This window comes from Anser brachyrhynchus (assembly GCF_964034855.1).
Source record: "Anser brachyrhynchus genome assembly, chromosome: 7".
NCBI classification, from domain to species: domain Eukaryota; kingdom Metazoa; phylum Chordata; class Aves; order Anseriformes; family Anatidae; genus Anser; species Anser brachyrhynchus.
Window position 1 is genome coordinate 28,524,455 of NC_137701.1, and position 17,108 is coordinate 28,541,562.

Below are 17,108 nucleotides of genomic sequence, written 5' to 3' on the forward strand. Positions count from 1 at the left end.
CTTAAAAATGGAAATCCATGATCCTAACACAGATGATTACTAATGCAACTCTTCCCATTCCTGGAGCTGGACCTCTTATTTTGGTTTCATGACTCAATCCTATAATAAGATTTAATACATGGAGATTATAACGAAACATTACCAAAATACCTTCCGATAGAAACTTCTCAAAATAAACTTGCAGTAATTTTTTAAATGTGTTCCCCAAACTAGGTTAAATAGTTTTAAATAGTTTTTGTCATTAAAAAGAAGTTCTGGTTCCCATGCAACTCTAAAATCAGGAAGCCTAAACTCTTTACTAACCAAAAGAAAGAGGGTTGAAATCAGTGGAAGTTCAGATAGACTAAAACAAGAAGCTGCATTTTTAACATTAAGAAGCCAAGAGAAAGAAATTAAAATAAAAACTGCTCATTTTCAACAGCAGAATACACCGAAGTAGATAAAACAGAGGAAAAACACCGAACACGGTACAGTTGCATGATAGAACTTGTATGTGTTATGCACGTGACTGTAAAGGAACACAAGTCACACATTCTATATACCCTACAAGCCTCACCCACAATTATTTGAAGGCAGCGTTAACAGAAAACATACCAATGGGAAAAACCTGTGGGCTGGTTATTAACCACTTGAGCATCCACAGATCAACAGTGCTGCATGCAGTAGGATCTGCAAGTCCAGAGCAGCTCTAGTACTAGCTCTAGTGTCTGGAACTAGTGTCTAGTTCTAGTTCATGTGTCTTGTGAAGTCTTTGAAGCTGAAGGCAGTCTGAACTGAAAACAAACTGGCAAAATTCAGAAAAAGCTTTTATTCTACTCATAGCCAACTTCAAGTTGAATTTTGGCTGGCACTGGAACTGAAGTATTAGACAGAGGGAGGAAAGTTGTCTGTGTATATTCTGTTCAGAGTAACTAAACCTAAGCCAAATTATCTTCAATAGACTTAAACATAGCAGATGCTAATTCTAAGGCTGAATATAACTAATTGGACACTCTCCATCAAAATTAGTTTTTAATCAGAAATGCCACTTCCACAAAATAGAAATTTTCGCATGGAAAATTTCAGTTTTGCCAAAAAACACCGATTTTCCGCTGGGAACATTAAAATAATGGCTGTCTGGCTACCTGCCTGGAAAACTCTTGTCAACTTCACTTCTTCCTCCAGCAAGAAACACGCCAAGGAAAGTCTTCGAGCAGCGCTGCCCAGAGAAGTGACCTCACTCCATCCGTGCCCCTGGCTCTCAGCTCCGTCTCGCGCTCCTGCCCGGAGCACCGGACACTCAGCCGCTCCCCAGCTGTGGGCCCCGGGGTGCAAGACCGCAGCAGTTCCCCCTTTGGCTGCTCTCAGGCTGCACACTGGAGGCAGAAGCCAGAGCCCGGCTCTGAACCAGAGCTAAAAAGCTCTCTACCCAGGGGGACAGCAGGTTTGCTGACAGACCTGCCCAGTAGCAAAAGAATCATACTATTCATAGCATCCCAAATCCAAAGTTTTCCTTCTACTCCCTCCCGCCCCTTTCGCATTTTTGCTACTTCAACTTCAACCCAGTCTTAGATAAGTATTTTTCTGACTCACCTCTGCCTCCTCTCAAAGATTTTCTTTATAGGAAACAATTTCCATTTTCAAGCCAGCTCAAAAGGACTAGAAGTTCACAATGATTTGAGTGAATCTGGCAAAGAAAATATCACTCAAGTTCAAGTGACTAAGCAGCTAAATCTGAAAATCATTCACCTGAAATGAAATGGGGAAAAAAAAAAATTATAATTTGGGGTAGTTTTGTTCCATAAGCAAAGTATCTCAAAGAGATCTACGCTCCCCAGATTTGTAAGGTTTACAAGCCTACTCTGCAAAAGGATAATTTTTATAGATCTTGTCCAGAAAAAAGACAGCACAATTCCATCTGTATTTCTTATGAAGTATAACCAACAGTTGCAGTTATGAAGTGCAAACCAACAGTCCCAAAGCCGTGGCATACTGACCTCAACCACGGCGTGCTGTCAGGGATTACGACATTATTAAAAGTTAGACACAGACTGCAGGCTCCATATACTCCTCCTCATACATTTGAAGTTTCATAAATTATTTATGTACAAAATTGATTGTAGTTTAATGAGTATGAAGAAAAACTACACTCACATGCATTTCTAACAGTTATCTAAAAATGCTTTTACATTAGCTTCAAAAGATGGAAATCCACCCCAAACTGACAAATTTACAGAAGCATGCAAAGCTTCTGGAAAAAAAATAAAAAAAAAAGAAAGGTACTAGAAGAAAAGATAATGCAAGAGAATGGCAAGGACCCAAATTTATATAAAACGTAATATAATTATATATATATATTATATATAAATTTATATAAAACGTAAATAATTCTTACTAGGCTTTGTCAAAGTAGACTTTTGGAAAAAATCAAGTTGGTTTTGTTTGTTTGTTTCTGAATATCACTGTTTTGTACCTCTTCGCTTCGTTCTTTATAGAATTGCATAGTATCAGTTTGAAGTTTCCGCAAAATTAACAAAAACTACAGTAGTTACTAATGGAGTGGAAAGCAACAGCACACTGTCAAGACTAACTCTGAAGATACTGGAAAAAAAAAAGGCAAAACAAAACAAAACACTAGAATCCCACATCCTAAAAGTAAAGGCAAAAGTTGCATGTATACAACAAACAGCCACAAAACCTAGAAAGAATTTTTAATACAAACCCACCAAATGAAGTCACACCATGTTATCCAAGTGAAAATAAAATTCAGTGATAAAATCTGTAATTACATACTATTCATCTCAGCCCAGACAGTTAAATCTCAGACATTAATAAAAAGTATCTGACCTCCAACTAGATATAATAGTGAATTAGTTCCCAGATGAGGGGCATATGTTTTCGATGTAGAAATATTTATTATCATCGCATTTCATAAAACATCTGATTGAGAAAAATTATCTGAACATTCTGCTTGGAACTGAAAAGTTCTAAAATCAGCATAAAACCAACGAGCAAGATACTGTTGGTTTGAGATGAAATAATTCGGTTATTCTATGATTTACAGAATTTCCAGTGCTCCTCAGAAGCACTCACATTCAGCAAAACAACAGACTTTAATGCTTGTCACATTGGCTCTGTTCAGTATGAAGTCTCATGCCCGCTGAAAAGAAGCAGGAACAGAACAAAGTTACAAGCCAGTTAACCTTAAAATTAAGCAATAAAAGAAACTGATCACAGCTCCAACTGGAATAAAACAGTTGAGAAGGACAAGTGAACACACAAGCAGAGTTAGCATGCGATGAAGCTAAAAAGCAATAGGCTATTAAAAGGAGAAAGTTCTACAAAATTATAAAAGGCTATTATAAGCCTTATGCCCCACTACTATTTGTCACACCACTATTTGTGGTTTCTCTCATGTATTTACCGCTTTTAAGCAAGAACACCAGCCTGAATGCAGTTTAATCGCCTGCATAACACGGGGTCTTCAGTTTCATTTACTTACTTCTACACTGTGCCTGGGAAGTTTCATCTGGCCAAATCGATTTCCTGATAAAAGGTAGCAGACACCTCCTGCAACAAACCAACAAGGGAAGAGCTCATCACCTCTGACGATACCTTGACTGTAATTAAATTACCTCTTAATCTTCTTCATAAAAACAGCCAGCAGTCTGCAACTCTCCTGCTAAAACCTATCCTCTGCCTCTAAAACCATACGCTGGTCCAAACCCCAACCCAAGTCCCTTCGCCCTCAGCCCTGAGGCAGGGGCGAGGTTTTCCCTGGCCAGCACCAGCAATGCCAGCCAGGCCGTGGCCACAGCCCAGGAGGGAAGCCCACACATCAACACAGCAAACTTGCTCAAACTCATGATAGGAAAGAACAGACCAAATTTTTGTTGTTGATTTTACTTTTTAAACTAAGTCTAACTCTAAGAAAACCGTGTCAACAGAGGTGGTTAGATATCTAGCCACTAAACTTCCATTAAATGAAACACAGATCAACTCTTCCACTTCTTACCTATAACTGACATTTGCTTATAATAAAATAACCTAACCATAAAAGTTTACCTCAGAAGAAGTCTTAATCAAGTGATTAATTTAGCTTTATGTGCCACAGTGAAGTTCACCCTACTCACGTCCAAAAATTTGCTGTTAAAGAATGAATATATGCTATTTTAATGTTCAGCTGGAGAGAATGTGACATCTTAGCCTCATCTTTTTCCAGTGTTTTAAAGAATAAGGATATAGCATTGCATTCCTCTTTGAAGCCAAACAATTGAAGTAGCAGACTGGTTTAGGAGCCTTCAGTCCCAACTAATTCACCTTCCAACATACAGAAGCCTCTCATCTCTACTGAAAATGAGCTTTAAGCAATAAGGAGTTACTGCCCTCCCCAAACGTCTACCTGTTCCAAGCTCGTAGCAGAAGTGCCCAGCACGTGAAGCGCGTGGCAGTCTATGAAAAACGGAGAGCAGAGCCCCAGCGCCAGCCTCAGTGAGCATGTTTACAGCAAAGTTGCTGTGCTACAAATGCCAGAAAGGGAATTCATAGTCAAAATTAAAAGGTTAACTCAGATCTGCGAGGGAATAAATAAATAAATACTTATTCATAACACAAACTATTTCCAAATACTTATAAGGAACCCACGTTTTATGCCGCTGAACTGTAACATGGCCTGTACAAAACCTCCCTGCCACCGGATTCATTGCTCCTGCACAAGTGGAGGAATTCCACCTCCAAAGCCATCTGATGAGCTTCTCCACAGGACAACAAAAACGATACCAAACCTTCAATATGTGGAAATTCAGTACAAACCAATATGTAGAGAGCTGACATTTAGCCAAAGCCCCTATCAAAGACAAGGAGATAACTCTGCACCACACAAATGAAGGAAGAAAATGATGTTGCTGTGTTTACACCCAGGAAGAAACTACACCCTCAGGTGCACCTGTGGTCCATGCCAAACCCAGTAAAGGACTTCAGTAAAGGACAGCAGGTTTTCTGACTGGCATTTCAGATTATTTTAGAGGAGAACAGTTAACTTTTTAGTTGCATATGTACTTGCATTGGTACAATAATTGACAAATATTTTTAAATAAAAAAAAAAATCCTCATCATCAGCACCCTGGACAAACATAATGCTCTCTTTTCAGAGTAGGATACCAGTGCTAGTAGGACTACAGTAAATGCTGGTAAGGTGTTGACGACTAAATTTACTAAATGACCCATACTTCCAGCATGCACTGGTACGGGGAGATGTGAATCCCTGACAAACTGAAATTCCTCCAAGACCGTGGAGCCAAAACAATTTGAGTCTTTTGACAGAAACAATAAATGCAAATGTCCCTAATGAAGAAAAGATGGGCAGAATGAACCCAAGTTTCTCAGCATCTTGTCCCTTTTGTAAAGGTGAGAATGAAAGTCTTCACTGTTTTCTACAGAAGTAGTAGAAGGGAAGCTGCCAGCAAGTGAAGTCATCACTTCCTTAAATACCTTTCCTCTGAGGCTATCAGCAAGTATTTTCTTTCTGCTCAAGGGCCAAGCAGTCAACATTTTGGGACAGATTCATTTCCTTTTTCTAAAAGGGAACAGAAGCTACTGTGAGAAAACAAACTCTCAAAATGCAGAGCACAAATTAGAGTTTGTGCCTCTGAATAATGCCATGTGCAAATGCCATGTGCAAGAGACTGTTGACGGTAGGAGGATGGCACATCCAGAACTTGTCCTGGTGTTGGCCATCCCAAAGTCACAGGCAGTCCTTAGAGGAAAGTTCACCACCAGATCACGTGTGATTTGATTAGATCCAGCAGTGCTAACTTATACAGCAATTACACAAAAAAAACATTAAGTTGCACTTTCTCTTTAATTAATCCCTTCTCTGATGTGTGGGGTATTCTCAGAAATTCTCTGAGCACGTTGATAGCCACTGGCAGAGCCTGCTGAAGTCCTCCTCCTATATGAAGTTCCCATGGCATGACATGGAGGTGACCAACTGTGTCAACCAAAACTACGATATAGATGAATACAAAGATTAACAAAAAACAAAGAAGGAAGTCAGTCAACTACTACAACAGATAAAAGAGCAACAGAAAAAAGCTTTGACACAAGCAACACCGTAACAAACAACAAACTGTACCTATGAGGTCAACTCAGTAAGCAAAACTCAAAAGCAAAGAAAATGAAGCAAGTTTTATGAAGAACCTTGCTTAGTTTTCAAAATGCTTAGCTCTTTTAGAGATTTTGTTTTATTTAAAGGAAAACATGGTTGTAAAATTTGTCACTAAAATTCTTACCTATGTTTTATAAAGTCACAATGAAAAGGCTATGGCTCTTATAGTCAAACATATCAGCACAGGCTTGCAGAGAAATGAAGATAAATTACAATAACAAATATTTAAATTATTTTATGAATGCTGTTGTAGATGACAAAAATCCTGTCAGGTTGATAATATAAAGAATAATTTCTCAATATACCTCTCATTCTGTAAGTACAGATATGGTCTCTCTTGAGGGTACCATTATTCTGTGAATATTTGACAGCAAGTGCAAAATTTTTCTCTGGACAAATGCATGTTATCATATGAGAGAAATAATAAACAACAGTGGACCGCGCACATAAGTTTATACATTCTGGTTTTCAGATATTTAAATGTGGCTACTAATCACACTTTAAAAGTTATTATGGCATCATTACGCAATTTAAATAATATACTAATTAAGTATTCTTAAAGTACCCTGGCTGTTGTTGCTCAGTGTTGTTTGCCCAGAAAGGCAGGTACAAATATGGGTCCTATAGGTTACAGATTCACAAGCTGATGCAGCAGTCATGCTGAAACTGCAAGGATAATTATTATTGAAACCATCAACTCTGTACCATCTCTTTTCTTCCTTCAGGTATTTCACATCTCCTCCATGTCCTTCCTTTACTTTTCAAGGCTGTAATGAACCCCTTTTGGATTGTTATATTCCCTTCACACCTCAAATCCTTCTCTACCTCATACCCATGTCTCTAATCACCTCTCAACTTTTCTTCTCTGGCCTACTCCATCTTTGTCTTTACCATTCCCTACTCCTTTGGGGTGGGCACAGAAGATGGAATAGCCACATAAATTACCAGAACATCCCCCAGGACCACAGAAAACCAAGCATACCACCTGGAGGCAAGAAGGGAAACTGTAGCCAGACAAAAACCATGCCCAAATCTGCTCCAAACATCCAAGGGTAATGCCACATACACCTAGATTAAGAGTAACACCGCAGGTATAAGGTGCCTGATAGATGCTACTGAAATGCTTTCCATGTGATCATGAATGGAAAGGATGGATACAACACCTTTGCCTACACAGCATTATAAAATCTTTAAATGGCTTTTCAGTTTCACAGAACTTAAGCTGAGGTACAGAGAGATTCCAGTAGCTTTCCAGCAGCTACGATTTTCTGATACCTAAAAAAAGAAACTTACAGCCTGTACCAGCACCAAGAGACACTCAGAAGATAAAAGATTACATTCGTTCGTACTTTAAAGAGGGCCTACTGCACAAAGCACATCGAGAAGGACCAGCGTAACCACGTACAGATGCATCTAGGAATACCGCACTAAGAGGAGATGAGCTCTGAGCCGGCACACTGCCACTGTTCCAGTTGGGCACTACATTTAAAAATGCTTTTCATTCATGTGCCTCTGCAGTCAGGTCCAATTTGTCTTACACCCCCTTCTCTAGGCACTCTTATAATTAAACTAACGATCCTCTCAGCTTCCCCAATCTATTTGCCACCTTCTGCATTACGTGACAGAAAGTGAAACTTCCACTTCTTACAGAGAACCACTATTTTTTGCCCTTAAAGGCAAAGACACAACATGAAAAAAAAATAATGCTATTATGTGACTTTTTATTTTAAGGCATCAGTAATCGTCTCAGGCTGCTTATTGCGAAGTTTTTTCATTATCTGGAATTCATATCCTTAAAAAAAATAGGGTAAACTAAAAGCTTTTTCTCTAATAGCTAAGCTATATTATCTTAGAAGCACAGTTTGTTTATACTGCCTATGGAAAATATTATTTCTCCCAGCTGCTGTAAAAATAGGTTCTCAGGCTTTAAATAAAACTGAAATTTTCTTATCTAATACCACCATTGGGTATAAAACCAAAATGTCTTATTGATTTTGGTCAATTTTAATTCAATTTTCCATGCTGAATTAATACCAACATTACCCCAAAACGTATTTCTGAATTTTGAACATGAGTCATTTGAATTCCTTAAGTTGTGCCTTCCTGTGTACATCCTGTACCAGTACCTCAACTCTACAAATTCGGTCTTTGCTATAATTGAGTATTACAACATGCATGCAGTCTAACACTACTGAAGCACTCTTGAAGGCATCAACTCTATCGTCCCAGAATTAAAAGGCTAAAAAAGGGACATATGGCAGGATATGGAATGCGCATATTGAGAAAGGAATCAAGTAACTGGGTTCTTCTGTTCCCCAGTCTCTATTCACATGCACATTGTGCTGCAGATGTTCAGAAGCAACATTTTCTCAAAACAGAGACACGAGCATCACACAAGCAATGACCAGCTTTGCTGACCAAGATGCAATTACTCTCCTTCTAAATAGCAAGGTGTTCTCATCAGAGTATCTCCGATCAGATTCAGCTCTACTGGGGCACCAATTCTCTCACTACAAGAAGTGCTTTAAGTAAGACCCTTAGAAATGTCAGCATTTCCAAAAAAACACTGGTAACCTGAGTTAGCAACAAGTTCCACCTTACCAAAGATGTAAGAGACAGCCCAGAATTCAGGTCACAAAGATTCAAAGAGAGCTAAACCAAAACCAAACCACTAGCCCTCAGTTCTGTTAGCCCAGTAAAGTCCTTCCTGACACAATTAGAGGATCCCTGGTAGGGATGAACAAGCTTGGTGTATCACAAAGAGGCCAATAACTTCAACCCACAAGCTAGGGAGGATCCTTTTCCCATTACAGAGGAGTAAACCTGCAAGCACATATAGAAATTAGGATTAATAGCATACAAAGGAGAGCTGAATACAAACTATTTGTGCAAAGATTCTGAGGAGCACTCAAGCTGATGATGTTGATCGTACCTTGTGAAATGCAGCACTGTCCTGGCACTAGCAGCACTGACCACGGGACAAGTACGCTCCAGCAAGTACCTCTGGCTGTGGCTTGGTAAACACTGACTAGTCATCTAGACAAGACTACGCAGAAAGGTTGTTGGAACAGGCTGCCAACATCACAGAGCTCTCCCACAGCCTCAGAACTGTCAAGAAACTGAGTAAATACTGATAACGTCCTGGCCCGCTGTGAAATTGTTGATGTTTCCTGTGGAAATGTGTGACTACAGCATGTAGTTTATTCCCTGTACCACAACAGGGAAGGCATCCCATTACTAGAAGGGGTTTTGTGGCTCTAGGAAGCAACGAAAAGAGCAGAACCACACAGATCTGTGGGTCCTCTCACAGCCCTGTAAACATTTGAGAAGTCCCCAATTTGTCTGGGGCCAGAAAGGATCTTCTGCAGGTCCATAAACTGGAGCCTGGGAAGCCAGAGAACAGAAGAGATGCGGTTCCAGCTGGATCTCTCAGCCTCTGAGCACAGCAAAGGGGCTGTCGTGGGCACTATCCACCCCAAGTGAAACATGGTCAGGCAGTGCCATGCAGCATGCCGCTCCTTCGGCAGCGGTGGGGTGGCCCAGAAGGGAGGAGAGGAATCTTTGAGTGTTCTTCAATTTTGGTAACTGAGAGGAAAGAAACGAAAAAGCTTGTCCTTTCCAGATTCAGTCGATGATGTCAGGAAGCTCTGGCAATTTCTTAATAACAAGCATGTTGTTAAGCGTCTCAGTCAGAGACAACGGTAATGGTAAAGAGTTTAATACCACCACCGCCTTATTCCTTTGAAAAGTAGCTCCCACTCTTCAAGGGCCAGCACTGGACATTTATTTACCAGAAGCTCAGAGAAAGAATTTCTCACCAGCCAGGAGTATGAGGAATTGGCAATATCCATCCAAAATGCGCTGTTCTCAAACTCTGGAAGCTGGAACCCAGAGAGCAAAAATCCCTGTTATTTAGTGCAAGACCAGCAAGAAGCTCGTGTCTGCTACTGACAGGCAGGCAGACTGCTAGAAGCTATTCTGGTTCTTTAAGAAGAAAGTAACATTAACATTATTAAATAACAGACATGTCCATCTGTCCTATGAAAGTATATAAAGAGAAGCACAAATTAGAATTTCTTCACAGTGTTAGATCATCTGCCTTTCCCTAAGAAAATCTGCTGAAAAAACAGAGAGAAATGAAGAGGTGCCAACTAGACTGAACAAGTGCTGACAGAGCTCATGGAAGTGCAGAAAAATCTCATCTAGCTCTCAAGAAACCCAAAATAAGTAACTGAAGAGCATAGACATACAAGCCCACAGTTTACACATTCTTTGTGGTAGGCTCTGTTTTTTTAACAAATATGTAGGTTATGCTCCACGCGCATCTCTGGCACATGGTGGTCACTCCAGCAAAGTAACTTGCATCTGTGAACGGCCAAAAATGATTTTGCCACTCTACACCACATTAGCCATTTTGTAAGCTTGCTGTAACTCTCCTCTGAAACATGGTATGGGAAGATGGAGTAGGAGTAGCCATGCCATCCTTACATTGCAAGTTTCAATAATATCACAAATCTGTTTTTTACATCTCATCTTGAAATTCCACAGCATGTTGAATTTTTAATCTGAACCACAAGTGATGAGAAAGGTCTTAAAATTATACTTGTTCGAACATTTATCTGAAATTCACTTTTGTACCCAGCTTGTTTCTCAATTTTTTTTTGGCTTCTCTAAGAAGTTCCTCTCAGTTTGCTATTGAATATGGTCAGGAGATTTAAGAGAATACAAAAATGCTCTCCAATATACCTATATCAGGTTTAGGGATCGGATTTAGGGGAGATCAGAGAGCCTTTACTTAAATGCCAATTTTCAGAATAGCTGCAGATAAAAATATGACATCTGTGGAAAGTACACAAAATCTAGACAAGGCAGCAGGGAAGAAACATACAACTACTTGACAGTAACGTTTAGGTAAAGAAAACACAACGACCACCTCCATTCAAGAAAAATATTACCTCAGGAACCAGCAGAGAGCAGCTCCTGAATGAAGACCATGCCTTCTTTTCAGTAGGGGAAAGACAACAGTGTTCAGGGGCTCATGGAAAATAACTCACTGTAGGATCCACATCGGGAGGTACCAGCAGCACAGCAGAAGGAGTAAAGAAGGTGTAGAGAAATCTTTTCGGAGAAGGTGTAGAGACATTAGGACATAAAGCCACAAAAAAGTCATATTTATTTATATTTTACCTGCCACAGAAGAGTGTTTTCCATTTCTGTTTTGGGGATATACTTAAAGAGATCAGTACTCAGTAATTCATTTTCATCAAGGCAGTGCATCAAATGCTGGTATTAAAGTTTGAAAAATGACCTATTTACTGAAAAAACTAATACTGAATGATTGCCTATGGTCTGAGTGAGCATGTTTGTCTCTGTGTTAGCTTAGATTTTTGTTTTACTTGAGCGTTTGATCTTTGAAAGAAGCAGATTGATGCTTCTGTCCTAGAACAAAAGGAAATTCTGAAGGTCAATAAACAGGATTATGGTAGCCAGAAAGAAGGCAAGGACACCATGATAAACTATAGCTCATATGATTGACCAGAGGGTAATTAATATCATCTCTTCCTGAAAGAGTGTACACAGCTGAATACCAAAGCCAAGCTGCAGAAATTCGGTATTACTGGAGCATATCACACTGTTCAAGAACACTGACTTTCCTGGTTTGTTTTTCCAGGTTAAAAGTAAATAAAGAAACAGAAGGAATGCAATTTATGAATTTTTGAAGAACAACAAAAAGATATTTTTATTTTAGCTGAAACATTTTGACACTTAAACACACACAGATGCACTATTACATATGGTCTTAGATCCAGCCAGAACATTTACCTGACACTGTCCATGCAGAGTTGGACTTAGATGTAATTTCATATTGTTTGTGGGCCTCGACCTAGGCTCAGATTTGAAAATGTCCAGCTTTGTAAGTAATTTAAATTTAAATATGTATTTCAACATTTCAGAATCATTTTTAGTAAAGCACACCCCAACCCCACAAAAAGAAACACTTTTATGTTGCTATTAATAACTTAGTTATTAATAACTGTAGACCAATATAAGAGCAACTTCCAGACCAAGGAAAAGGGTGGAATTTTAGTGCATCTGTTTACAAAGACCATCTTGTGATTTCAGGGACATGAAAAACAAAATTATTTGTTGTGAAGGTATCTGGTCCCTGCTGGAAAGGCACTATGAAAGCAGATAAGGTTACAGGATATCTTTTGTTGCCAATCAAAATGGCTTAGGTCTTTAAAATTGCATACTAAATGAGCATCACACTGTGCTGCTTTGGAAAACTACTGATTTAAATATTCTTTTGAAACTTAACTATCCATTCCCAACAGCTTATCAGTCTAAACCTTATCTTAATTATTTAACAGGTATTTCCAAATGATGGTACAGGTTTGGCTTATGATGCGCACCCAAATGGTTTAACCGTGCTTTTCTCAACCCTGCCCTGAGGATGCTCCACCTCCTGTGCATGCTGAGAAATACAGGCTTCTGCTGATGTCCTTATTGATCAGTGTTAATGAGAAGAGATGAACAAGCAGCTGTGGAAAATGCACTAAACAATATGAGGGAGAGGGAGAAAGATTAAGGAAAATGGCAACAGAGATCGAGATTTCAAGAAGACGTGATCATGACAGACTGTTAGGCTTTATTCTGATGAACTCATCATTTTGCCATAGCCCAGCAACGTTAGCTAAAGCAGCATTCCTGACCTACTCCTGTGTCTGGCCTCTTGTTTCCAGCCTTGCATCATCCTCTCCCTGCTGCTGACATAGCCATTTGTACAGCCATATGGTAAACCAGAGTGGAGAATTAAGTAACAACAACATTTTGGCAAAATTATTCCTCGCTCACACCAATTTGCAACATGGTTCTCTCTGGGGCTGCAGAAGCGCTATGGCAGCAACAGGAAGACAGGAGAAGGCCACGAAGGGAGGGTGTAGCTGCTTCGGGCAGAGCCACAGTCAGAAAAGTAAAACAGAGCGAAGAAGGTATTGCACACAGCCAAGTGGGGATCAGTCATTTAGGTAAAAGTGATTTCAAAAGAAAAAGGACGGACAACAGTGACAAGCCAGGGAAAAATGTAAAAGGAGAAAAACCTACAATAGAACTTTTAGACTGTGCATTTACTGAATTTGGGACAGAACACAGCTGGATAAAATAGGGTGATAACCAGAGTAATCGATGGGATTATTTGTATTTATTTATTTTTAACTATAAAGTAAGAGAAATGCTTCTTGCAAAGTCTAAAAATGTCATCAAATTTAAACGGGATGCAGAATGATGATAAACGGAATTGGAGGAGATAAAGATGCAGAAACAGAGGGGCAACCATTTACAGGGAGAGACAACAGCATATTCTTCCCTGCAGCACCAGAGACCAGACATTTCATGTATCCTCCACCACTTCCACAGCTATTTATGTACTATCACAAAATAAGTCTGAATTCATTAAAAGCCAAACCATACATCAAAGCCAAAATTAACACCCGCTTGTCAGTGCTGAAATAACGGTGTTCTTTTTATGCTTAACTAAACCTTCTTCTGTATATACCTAAAACTGTTGCTTTATTTCTTTACTCATCTGTTACCAACCCCCTTGAAATCTCCTGCATCAGTTAGGTCCCTTTCACCACAGAATACACAAGGACATGCATACAATACAGCAAACAATGACAATGAAGAATAGTTGGGAAGAAACAAGTGGCATGTGATTTGCTTTGTGGTGTCTGAATCATTAATTTGTATTTTGTTTCAGGAGGTGCCAGGGGAAAGATTAAGACTATAGTGCTAATGTAGATCATTCTGGAAAGGTCAGGTTTCCCAAAATATCATCTAAATTTAGTGATAAAACACTGCCACAGACAACGTGAAAGAGATGATGGAGACTGTCAGAAAACTTCTCTAATTTAATTCCCTGCACTATTTCATCTGAAGGTGTCACAGCACCTGGCACATCAAAGAAAACTGGACGGTAGGTATCAATGCACACATCACAAGTTTTTCTGAAGCTGTTCTTAGCTATGCAGATAATAAAAAGGCTTGAGCAGAACACAGACTCAGGTAGTAAGCTGGACCTAAACACCTCTTTGCTTATGCTCTACACCAAGGTTTATTAAGCTAGAGGTGCTTTAGTACAATCCATTACAAACAACAAGACTCCACTGTTGTGTGTCTGTACTGGTAAGAGACTTGCACAGAACCTGGTATTTGCTGCACTTTCTCACTTCAAATTTATATACTCAGTAGGCGTACAAAAAGAAAATCTTTTATCCAAGGATCTCAAAGAGTTTTACTGGGAAACAATATTTCTCATTTATAAAGGAGGAGAATGAGATGCTGAAAACTGAGTAATTTGCCTGTCATTACACAGTGAGTCAGTGGCAGCAGCCCACACTGGTCATACATCTCGCTGTTCTTATCAGGTACTGCCATTAGAATAAGGGCTTTTAGAATAGTTACATGCCATATGTACTAACAACAGAATCCTCACACAATTTCAAATTTATGCTTGTTCTTACTTTTGCTGTGATAACGAATACTGGAGTTTATACAACGTAGTATTTAACATACTGGCTGCCTCCTTTTTCAGTCCAGCATGCCACTGTCTCAAAGACAGGCGTAATGCATCAGGGTTTACCATGAATGTTGAGAAACAATTATGTACTATACAAAATAAAAGTTATGGGCATCAGTAGCTACAATGTCGAAACCAAACTAAACCACTGGTTATTATGTAGCTACATCAGGGAAGGCTCACATTATCCAGGGACTGCTTCTTATACTTTCTGTGCCGTTAACCACTGTCAGCATCACTGAGCTCTGAACCTTTAACCTGATCCAACACGACACCGGACTTCTTTATCTGCAGGGCATGTTGTGCCAGTCGCTCTGATGCAGAAATTTTTTCTCCATGTTATGAAAATGGACTAGTACATGAGAGGAAAAAGAAAAAAACGATGATGACAGTACAAAGGAACAAGGAACAGTAATATATAAACAAAAGATAAATTGTTAGAAGAAAGGTTAATTTATGCGACTCAAAAAAAATTTCCTTTAGTTAACAAGCACTCCTTAAATCCCACAGAACTTGGCATAATGATCCCTTTAGCATATCATCTTTGGCACACAATCACACAACACACCCTGGGAAAGACTGGATTTTATCTTCATCAATGACTTTGGCAGACCTTCCCACAAAGACAGACCTTCCTGCTGTAACTGGTGCCTGTATGCGTGCCTGCAGTTAGCCTCTAGCAGAAACCTTCTCTTCGCTTTCTTACAGCATGTTCAGCTTTACTATTTGTGAGAGTATTGCTGAAGTCTACAACGTTAGTTCGCAAGTACTTTTCTTATCCTCCAGATGCCCAAGTCCTAATAGATCAATGCATATTGAAAATAATCAACAGTACTTTTGCCAAGAAAAGACAAAACATGGCACTCTGCTGTATGATGATACAGGAAAGATGAAAGATGTTCCGCTGTGAAGTTTCATGTCAGTGCATGGAATATTATTGCAACAAAACTTTCAACTCAAGCAGTAGCGGGCTGAGGTAGGCAAGACCAAGCTGCCTCATCAGAAAGCTACAAAAACATCTTCCCCTACCTGAAAATCCCACGGGGGCGAACAGGGATGGACTCTAAAGACCTGCACCAAAGCCCAGTTGCAAGTAAAGAGAAAAGAGGAAACAGCAGAAGGAAGCAGGATCTGCTCCTTCCCCTCCAAACTTCTGTTATGTAAGGAGCAGCTGCTGCTTACAATTACTTGGATGTAACATCCTAGATCTTGACCCCTCCAGGCAGCCCCTTCTCTTGCACCACGCTACTCAGCAAGGTGCCGCCCGACACCAACGCTGACCGCCCACCGCGAGATCGCTGCGGGTGCCGAGATGGGGGCACTGCAATTGGCAGGGGAAAGGCAACTCAAGCGCATGAAAACCTGCTTCTAGAAACTATGGCAGGCTCGGCGCAGGTTTGGGGAGCTGCATCAGCTATAAGCGTGCTTTTAACCTTCACAACAGTAAGGACCAGACCTTTTGTAAGTGAAAGCCTTCATATGTTGGTATTTTTGTTGAGAAAAGAGATCTGTTAATCCATCAGAACCTGCAATGTCCATGAATCTATATGCTCCTCTGGAAAGGCTACATGTTAATAAAGTTTAGACCAATTTCTTTATAAGTTATGTTTAGAAATCCGCATAACCACAGAGAAACGTGCTGCAGAGCATTTACTGTGCTCAAGGGAGGGATGTACTACTGCTACACTCTAGGCAAGAGTGGAGGGGACATAGACTTAATTCCCTGTAGCTGTTAAAACGTTTTGGAAAACGTCTACACAAGGCATCGGTATAGGTACTGGAACAATAAATGCTACAGCAGAAAAACATGCGTACGTCACAGCCAGTGTGTACTTGGGGATAGGGAAAGGAGAACTATTAAGACTCAAGTACTTTTTAGCTTCATCCTAAATCTATGAAATCTCTGAATTCATAGATTCAAGTAATATTTTGGGGCTTACTTTCCAGAGCTGCTGTAAGTGCTTAGGAGCTCATCACAAAAAAATTTTGCACAATCGCATGAACTATTAACTTCAGGCCCATTCTTATTTAATGATCAAAATATATTTTGATCATTAAGATGTTTAAGATTCAGAAAACATTCCACAAAACCTTTTTCCTGGGGGAATTAAAAATAAAAGGAACTTTCCCCAAAAGCTCAAGCTTCAGATGCTCAGGTTTCAGTCCAGTTCACTGAAAAACCAGCACATCTTTCTCTCTTTTCTTCTGTATCTCTCTCCCTAACATAACCCAAACCACCACCCATTCATTGAACAGTAAGGCTGCCTTTATTACACTACAGGAAAGGATTCAACCAAAGGTCAATTGGACACTCAATACTGAATGAGAAAGCCCATGAGTAAAATAAGTTTGAAATAATGATTTTGCTTGTTAGCAGAATTTTGT

General features: G+C 39.7%; 1 protein-coding gene across 15 annotated transcripts in view; it reads right to left on the reverse strand.

Moving 5' to 3' along the window:
• Positions 1-17,108, reverse strand: part of PTPN4 (protein tyrosine phosphatase non-receptor type 4) — a 115,550-nt gene that overhangs the window by 83,520 nt on the left and 14,922 nt on the right. For 4 of the 15 annotated variants that reach the window (XM_080600655.1, XM_080600645.1, XM_080600646.1 and 1 more), the window contains exon 2: positions 3,482-3,549. The exons of 4 other annotated variants lie outside the window; for them this stretch is intronic. The gene's annotated coding sequence lies outside the window, so the exon portion shown is untranslated. Of the gene's footprint in view, positions 1-1,572; positions 1,729-2,374; positions 3,114-3,481; positions 4,000-17,108 lie in introns of those variants that run through there. 7 more of the 15 variants (XM_080600648.1, XM_080600653.1, XM_080600650.1 and 4 more) reach the window with 6 other exon arrangements.